Raw genomic sequence first — 8547 nt, 5'->3', positions numbered from 1 at the left:
AGCTTTTAAGACTGTGTTTACATTTTCATTTCATACATGTTATTACAGTCAAATGCAATACAATTATATCTTTATCTATTTCCCCATAGCATGCTTGTGGAAGAGTGAGAAAGAAGGAAAATACTGGGACATGTCAGCTGCTTTTGTCTCTCCAATAAGCGAACACTCACATGTTCAGTACATGAACATGTCAGTACAAGAGAAGCTGAAAGAGTAAAAGAGAAGCTTTGATTTCATGTCCTGTGAAAAAAACAGGAATGCCAACTACACCATCACAGTGTCTCTGTCTTCCTTTTATGCATGTCGGCATCAATGAACAAATTGATGTTTAAACACATGAAGTTTTGTGTATTATTGCCAACTCCTGAAGTATATTCTTACTCTAAAAGTGTTTTGCATGTTTTCCAAGTAAAACAGAATGAATAGCAAATGTGAAATTAAGTTTTGAAAATTGAAGTCAAATACACAGATCTTCCTTACATTGATAGAATGCCCAAGGCACATAACCCATCTTTTCTGTACTCTTTGTCTTCTTAATGCTCGTGGCTCTCCTTGTTAGATCTGCAGTTCTACGTCACATACAGATGTGCAGCGCTGGCATTTTGTAACCTTATCTGAATTGTTCTTAGTCATTCTCTTTTTCTTTGTGCATGACCTATAAAATACTAATTGGTCTCTCGATCTGGATTTCCCAGGCAACCCAAGGATCTACCTCCCATTGTTTGTCTTCCTTGTGCCCTAAAACCAGACTTATAAAAAAAAATTTGCTACTTGACTGTGATAACAAATATTTTATTAGAAGTTATATTTTTATATATGGCTTATGAATGAACTAGCTTTAGAGAGATTTAAGGTGGAAAAACACTCATTTTCTGCAAAGATTGTTTGAATGTGCCTACCCAACTCTGTCTTGATGAAACAGATTCTGTTTCCATCCTGAGATATATTACAGATTGTTTAGAAACAACAGGATTGTGGACCACTGGTGGATTCATAGCATAGCAGGATTCATATTCTGCCAACTTGTTCTTTTCTGTAATTTAATTTTACAGTACTCTAACTGTAATTCATTTTTGTTGTTTTTTTGAATTCTTGAATTTTGTGGTACAATTTTGTATAGACTGGAATCCCCCCCCCCAAACTCCCATCCCCAACAGATTTTCCCCATGTTGCTATAATAGTATAGTTCTTCATAAGGAGTCATAAAAAATACGGAATATGTCACAAATTTGCATGTCATCCTTGCACAGGGACCATGCTAATCTTCTCCGTATCATTCAGTTTCAGTATAGGTGCTGCCAAAGTGAGCACATAGTAATTCTTTTATATATTAAATATATATATATATTAAATATATACATTAGATGTGCCTATGGAGAAATGAGAAGGGATTAGGTAAGGTCATTTATATTTTTCCAAAGATGAAAAAGATGATCATTTTTCTCTCCTACTTCTTCAGTAAGCAGCATTTATCAGGTCTCAGTAATCTTGAGGTTCGTGAAGCAATTTATTAGTCAAAATTGTAAATAAATCAATAGTATTGCCTAGGTTAATTAGGTTTTCCCAAGAGCTATATAAAAACCATTTTGTAAGTGAATTTGTATCTGCAAAATGCTGTGAAAATGCATTGCTTATTTAGAGAGCACTCCAGGCAGTAGTAGTAATTAATGAAACCAGATTAGGGAGGCATAAGCTTGCAAAATGGACTCCACATTGATGTGTTGGTCTGTAATATTACATCTTAAAGTAAAAGCATTTTTCCAAATTGCACACAAGAGGATACTGGATATTAATGACATCTTTTGTAGAATATATCCAAAATTAAGTGTCAGATAATTCAGGACACAGAACAGTCCCCAAATCATCTTGTCTATTCTCATACATTATTACTATTATTACTACCATTTTATGATACAGTTCCATAGGCTCCAGGATTTCCCATCTACCTCTTCATGTCCCCACCTAGTATTACCATGGGCAGTCCTTCATCAGTCGTAAGTCCATCATCCTGATATTGCAGTGTTTACCAACATTGTTGGCATGGACAGTGTCAGAGTCCAGCATCCTACTGCCAGGCTATATTCAATAGTTTCACAGGAAGTCCACCCTTGGTCTAAATGCAGAGAGGCACACGGCACTATTTCTCCACATGTGGGCATGTCAGTTTCTGCTATACCTCTATTATAAATCCAGTGAAATACAGAAATCACGATCTACAACATGGAGAAAAACAGAAAATCTACATCAACATGGAGTTGGAAGCTACATGCCTCACAATGACCAATACATCACTAAAGCATGAAACAGAATAAAAACCTTGTAGAAATTGATGCTACGCATGACCCGTGAAGTACAGAAGTGCCAATAGAAACAAGAATATCAATGTTTATTAGATGTAGCAAAAACAGTGTTGAAAGGGCTATTTACAAAAATTATGTACTTGCTATCGGAATGTCTCATATGAATGATCTATTTTTTAAGGATTATTTTATTTTTATTGGAAAGTCAGATATACAGAAAGGAGGAGAGACAGAAAGATCTTCTGTCCATTGAATCACTCTCTAAGACTGAGCTGAGCCAATCCGAAGCCAGGAGCCCGGAGCTTCCTTTGGGTCTCCCACATTGGTGCAGGGTCTCAAGGTCTTGGGCCATCCTCAGCTGCTTTGCCAGGCCAGACAGGGAGCTGGATGGAAAGTGGGCCACAGGGACAAGAACCGGCTACTGTGCCAGCCTGAGTAATCTATTAATGAGTCACAAGAATTTATTGAAAAGGACACAAATGATTAAAAAGTGCAAAAAGGTAAAATTTACAGCAAAGATAATTGAATCTGAAAACAAAAAAGCAAAAGGTATAAATTGAAGGATGTAATGGAGATCAGAGTACTTGGAATTAAATCAATATAATGCATCTCTACTAAGGAATGAAGGCAGATTGCCCATTAAGCTTCTAAATATACCCAGGCCAAATTAAAAAAAAAATGGAATCTCTACTATTGCCTATGCCAACAGTGCCATGACCCACATGGAGAGCAGAAAGTTGGAACCGTTTCTTTCATCTCTGAATTAAGTGGTGGTTCTTCAGTGTTGTGCATTGTTAACATGGCTGAGGGGTTGTTTTGCTCATCTTCTTAGGGAATGGCTCTTCCTTGTTAGAATTTATAGTGTTCTTAATTTCATATACTCCTAAAAACTATATTTATTAACTTGATGAACTATTGCACATTACTTCTATGCATGGGGTTTTCTGTGTATTTCCAACATATGTATTTTTTTCAAATATTACTTACTCATTTGAAGGAATGATTGGGGAAAGGGAACAATCCTTCTACTTGTTCACTGTTCAAATGCTTATAGCAATAAAGTGTGGCCCACGCGGAAACCAAGAGCAAGGAACTCCTCCATCCTAGACTCTGAAGTGAATGCCAGTGGCCAAAGTACTTGGGCCACCTTGTGCTGTCTTCCTGGGCAGAAATGCTGAATTAGAAGCTGAGTAGTTTTAGTACTTACCTAAAAAGTCATTGCCTGTATCAATTTTCTTGAAAAAGTTCCCATGCTCTCTTGTAGCAGTATCTTGGTCTCGTTCTCACATTTAGGTACTGGTTCCTCTAGCTTTAATAAAAATTTATGATTTCTTTAACTATTTAGATCTCTTGTGGTTACATATGAATTTTATGTTTCTCTAATTATGTAAAAATGTGATAATTTGATGGAAAATAATTACATGTTTTTAGTTATTATGGATATTTTCAAGATTTAATTTATCCAACCCGTGAAGTTAGTCCCTTGTAAAATATTTTGTGTGGTACAATTCTGGATTGTGTTGACTGGATGATTCACCTGCGAGTGTGAGTGATTCAAAGGATGTTAGCACCAAAAGTTGCAGGACATGACATGGACTCCCCATAGGAGAGGCAGTGATAAGAGTGGTTCAGCTATGAGATGTTGAAGGAGTCATATTCGTGCCATTTTTTTTTAAATCAATAACTTGGTAGGTGTGGAGATTTGAAATCTAATCTTTACTAAATAACTATTGATACGGGGACAGTGTTTTGCAAGAGAAAAATTGAGAGAGCTGCGAAATACTGGAGACTTTATTTAGGTTGTCTGGGATAATAAAAAGAAATGCTGATTTTTGTAAGATTGTCCAAGGAGATTCAGGATCTAAATGCCTAGATACACTCAAGAACTGTGGGTTTAACTGTTTTGGTCTTGGGTTTGGTTTAGTCTGGATTTTGATTTTTACTCATTTTGTTTGGAGAGCATCCTGATGGTAGACATCTACGAATAATTAGGTCATTTGGTTTTTGTTTGCTTTTCATATCCTGCCTTTATTCCTCAAAAATGTTTGTATTAGAGTTGAAGGTAAGATAGCCTCCATGTTTTGCTCTACTGACCTTATTGTCTTTGAAAAATTTCCATTATTCTCCAAGTTTCCTAGAGAATCCTCTAATTCTGCCAGAGTCAATTCCATTTCTGTATTATTTTTGTCAGTGCATTTTTAAACCCATGGACAATTCTGAATTCAGTTATCTGGCTAGAAATGCAAGAATTGTAAATGGATACATATAATAGACATGGCTGATTTTGTCTTCCAAGTCTGGAGCCATTGCTATAAATGGTTTTCTCATAGTTGTTGAAGAGGTTCAGAGAAAAGAAGCTCCAGTGGTGGTGTGAAGATGATTGGATCACAGGAAGAAAGCATTTTGGTGGGGGTAGATTTGTTGTACAATTAAAGAGATGTTTACTTGTGCTGTGGGGTATAAGCTAGCAGAAACGGAGAAGATTAAGGTACAGAGGAAAGAACTTCATAGAAATATCTGGAGGAAATCAGGCCAGCGTTGTGGTGCAGTGGGATAAGCCACTATTTTTGACGCTAATATCACATATCTGAGTTTAGAGTGGAGTCTTGGCTAATCCACTTTTGATCCATCTCACGGCAAACGTAGGAAAGTGGTAGATAATAACCAAAGTGTTTGGGTATCTGCTACCCAGTTTGGAGATCCAGATGGAGTTCCTTGCTCCCAGCTTGAGTTTTGTCCAACTAGTGTTGCCACTGCCATTTGGAGAGTAGAAGCAATGGATTGAATTTCTTTCTTTCTTTACTTCTCTGTTTATTTCACTGTAACGCAAATAAATCTTAAAAATAAATTAGTAGGGGCTTGATGTGGTGGCTCATAGGCTAATATTCCACCTGCCATTTCTCATCCTGGCTGGTCCACTTCTGATCCAGCTCCTTGCTTGTGGTCTGGAAAAGCAAATACTGGATCCCTCCCACCTACATAGTAAATTTGGGTGGGGCTCCTAGCTCCTGGCTTTAGCCCGATCTAACCTGGGATGTTGTAGACATTTGGGAGGCAAACTGTCAGCAAGTAAAAAACTTCTTTCTCTTTGTTACTTTATCATTTCAACTGAAATTCTAAAAATAAGTTAATACATTTTACAACATTTATTTTTAAAATGCAAATGTTGAATTAGGAAATAATTGTTTGCAGAACTGTCAGTAATAAGGTTATCACCCTTAATAAATGATGTCAGTCAGAAACAGGGAGCTCAATGGATTGGGTCCCTGCCACCCATGTGGGAGATCTACCTTGGGTCCCTGGCTCTAGCTTTGGACTGGTTCAGTACTGCTTTTTGCGGGTATTTGAACAAGTGAATCATAGCTTGCAAGCTCTCCCTTTCTTCATCTTTTTTTTTTTTTTTGCTTTTTGCTTTTCTTGCTCTCTTCTCCTTTCCTCTCACTTTTCCCCTCTTCTTTACTCCTCCCTCTTAAAATCTTCCGCTACTCTCTTCTCTGCTTTTAAAATAAGATTAAAAGCGAAAATAATTACAAACAAAAGCAAAATTAAACAGTGAAACTGTTGCTTAGCTCAAGAAGATACTTTAAATATGAAGAAGCTGTTGACTTTTTCTCTGCACCAGCTAAAGTCACAGCTTCAGAGTAAATACTTAGTTGTATACAAGACTTCACGCAAAGTTTGTGCTTCTGAATCCAGTGTTTTCCTTAGCAACTTACAAGTATAATTAGGTTCTTACCTGTTCTGATGCTGTAAGTGGCCTCCTTGTGTAGGCAGTTAAACTCACTGGCTAATGGAGCCAATCAAGGTTTATGAGGCTTGAATATTTGTCCCAAATTAAAATTAGGGAAGAGTACTAAGTGCATGAAATCTTGGGAGTCGGAGCAATTGTTGAATATGACAATCTGAAAGAGGTTTAATGTTTGTTGCTTATTCCATTCTCATACCCTAAGTGTGGCATTCTAATATAGCATGGAAAAATTTTTCTCTGTGGTTTCTTATATTTCTCTCTGGTTAAACAAACGTTATATTAGTGTCTTCCAGAAATATCTGAAAATAAACCTCTTATTTGCAGAAGCAATATTGGCCTAGCAGCTGAAAGGAAGGCGGAAGCTCTTGCATTTAGGGCAAAGTGCGTACTTTTGCTGCTATATTGGCAGTTGGCTGTGATCTAGACAAGATGATGAAAAAGCTATTACAGGGAACTCAGGAGCTTGACAGCCTACGTCCCAACTCCACATCTGCATGACCTTGTCAAATGCCTTACAAGTCTATCCCAATTGCCCTAAGTATAAAATGACCATGGAGTGACATTTGGTTAAAGGATTTATATTATGCTTAACTGTGTGTAGGCATGCATCTCTTAAAACAGTGTCTGGCTAGTGGTAAGCGTGATGCAAGATTTGCCATTGATACTGTCTGTTGAGAATCAGTAGGAACTCTGAAAGGATTGGTGAAGCAACACTCTGAGTGCGTATCTTCCTGGGGGTTAAGCCTTGCAGAAGTCCCCAATGTCACTGAGGGTGAGATGATGGTGTTCTTAGGTCAAAGAACCACCAAAGGCTAGCTGGTGAGTAATGTCTGCTTTATTATGCACAAGTTACAAGTTTTAAAGGTTATGGAAGGGGAGGGAGGGCAGGAGGGCATCTTCCGGAAGTCCTCCCATCTACCAAAGACACTGTAATTGGCTAGAAGACATGTCTATTTCCCTTGACCTTCTATTCATGTCAGAGGCCACATTTCACCTGTAGAGCCGGAAGCTGTGCCTTGGTCACGGGCAGGAGTGCTCTAGTCCACCACCACCAGGTAGCAGGCAGAGACCTGGGAGCAATTGCCCACAATATCATCCACAAACTAGAGTTGTGCTGCAAGCCTACTGCTTATGTCCTTGTCGGGCTTATGCCTCACAAATCCACAAGAAGTGCTATATAAGTAGCAAGTGCCAAGTTACACACTCCACAGTCCTGTCCAGCTGAGCCTTGGCCATTCAGCCTATCTAGACTGTTCTCTACACACCTGATAGGCAAAACTACTTGGAAACACGGCTTTACTCTGCCTGAATTGTCCCTTTGGTGCTTTCTGTCCTGTTGTCAGGATACTCCTTAATTGATCAAGTGAAAAACAAATTCTTTCAACACTATTTCTTTAGGCTGTCATCATATGCAGAAGTCTCTGAGTATCATGAGATCTTAGCTGGAGACAAGAGTCTACTTATTCACTGGGAGAAATAGCATAGGTGAATGTGTGATGTGTAATGGAAGGCAGGATTTAAGTCCCAGCTTGGCTAATATCTTTAATTCTGTTGATTCGATCAAACCATTTCTAAACAGGGTGGCTAGAATCCCCTCTTGAAATTTTTGAACAATAACAGGTGATCAAAATTGAAAGTTGTACACTAAAGTGTCTACTTATAACAATAAATGATCTGAGATGTAGGTCTTCAAAACAGCCAAATAATGTTATAGATTTTTTTTAATAGAAAGACTATTATCATATGGAAGGCAGAATTTTTACAGAGAGATAGGAGACAGAAATGTTTTCTATCTGCTAGTTCACTCCCCAAATGGCCGAAACAGCCAAACCAGAGCCATTCTGAAGCCAGCAGGAGCAAGGGGCTTCTTCCCAGGCCTAGGGGCTGGGGTCACCGTCTACTGCTTTCCCAGACCACAAGCAGAGCTGGATAGGCAATAGAGCAGCTGGGATGTGAATCACTCAAATTGGATGCTAACACTTGCGGGAAGACCAGCCTGCCCTAGTAGCATGGATCCTAATGCTTTGGATACAATTTCTGGCTGAGAAAATAATCAATTATCAGCAATGAAGTTTTATTTTAATAGAGCTAGACATGTGGTAAAAATAACAACCCTTATATGCTTAGCACAACTGGGAAGACAAACATTTATATCAATACCAGCAGGCACAGTTTATATTGAACCAATTAAAAATGGGCTTCTTTAGGGCCAGTGTTGTGACATAACATGTCAAGTTACGGATTGCGATGTACACATCACATACCACAGTGCCAGTGGGAGTCCCGTTTGCTCGATTTCCGATCTACCTCTGTGCTAATATGTCTGGGAGAATATCAGATGATGGACGAAATATTTGGGTTCGTGTACGCATGTGTGAGACCTCGTTTAAGCTCTTGGCAACTGGCCTTGCCGGAGCTCAACCCTGCCACTGCAGCTGTTTGGGGAGTGAAGCAGTTGGCCGATCTCCCTCTGTCTCTCTGTTTCTTTACGTAACTTTT

The 8547-nt window shown here is 38.6% G+C and overlaps 1 non-coding gene across 1 annotated transcript; it reads right to left on the bottom strand.

The window, feature by feature from the left end:
* Window positions 1–1205: 1205 nt before the first annotated feature.
* On the bottom strand, window positions 1206–1311 carry LOC121154697. Its single transcript, XR_005883585.1, has one exon. It is a non-coding gene; the product is annotated as a U6 spliceosomal RNA (small nuclear RNA).
* Window positions 1312–8547: the final 7236 nt, after the last annotated feature.

Source organism: Ochotona curzoniae, unplaced genomic scaffold (genome assembly GCF_017591425.1).
Source record: "Ochotona curzoniae isolate NIBS_2020 unplaced genomic scaffold, NIBS_Ocur_1.0 contig_2754, whole genome shotgun sequence".
Taxonomy (NCBI): domain Eukaryota; kingdom Metazoa; phylum Chordata; class Mammalia; order Lagomorpha; family Ochotonidae; genus Ochotona; species Ochotona curzoniae.
This window is presented reverse-complemented; position numbering and strand designations above follow the sequence as displayed.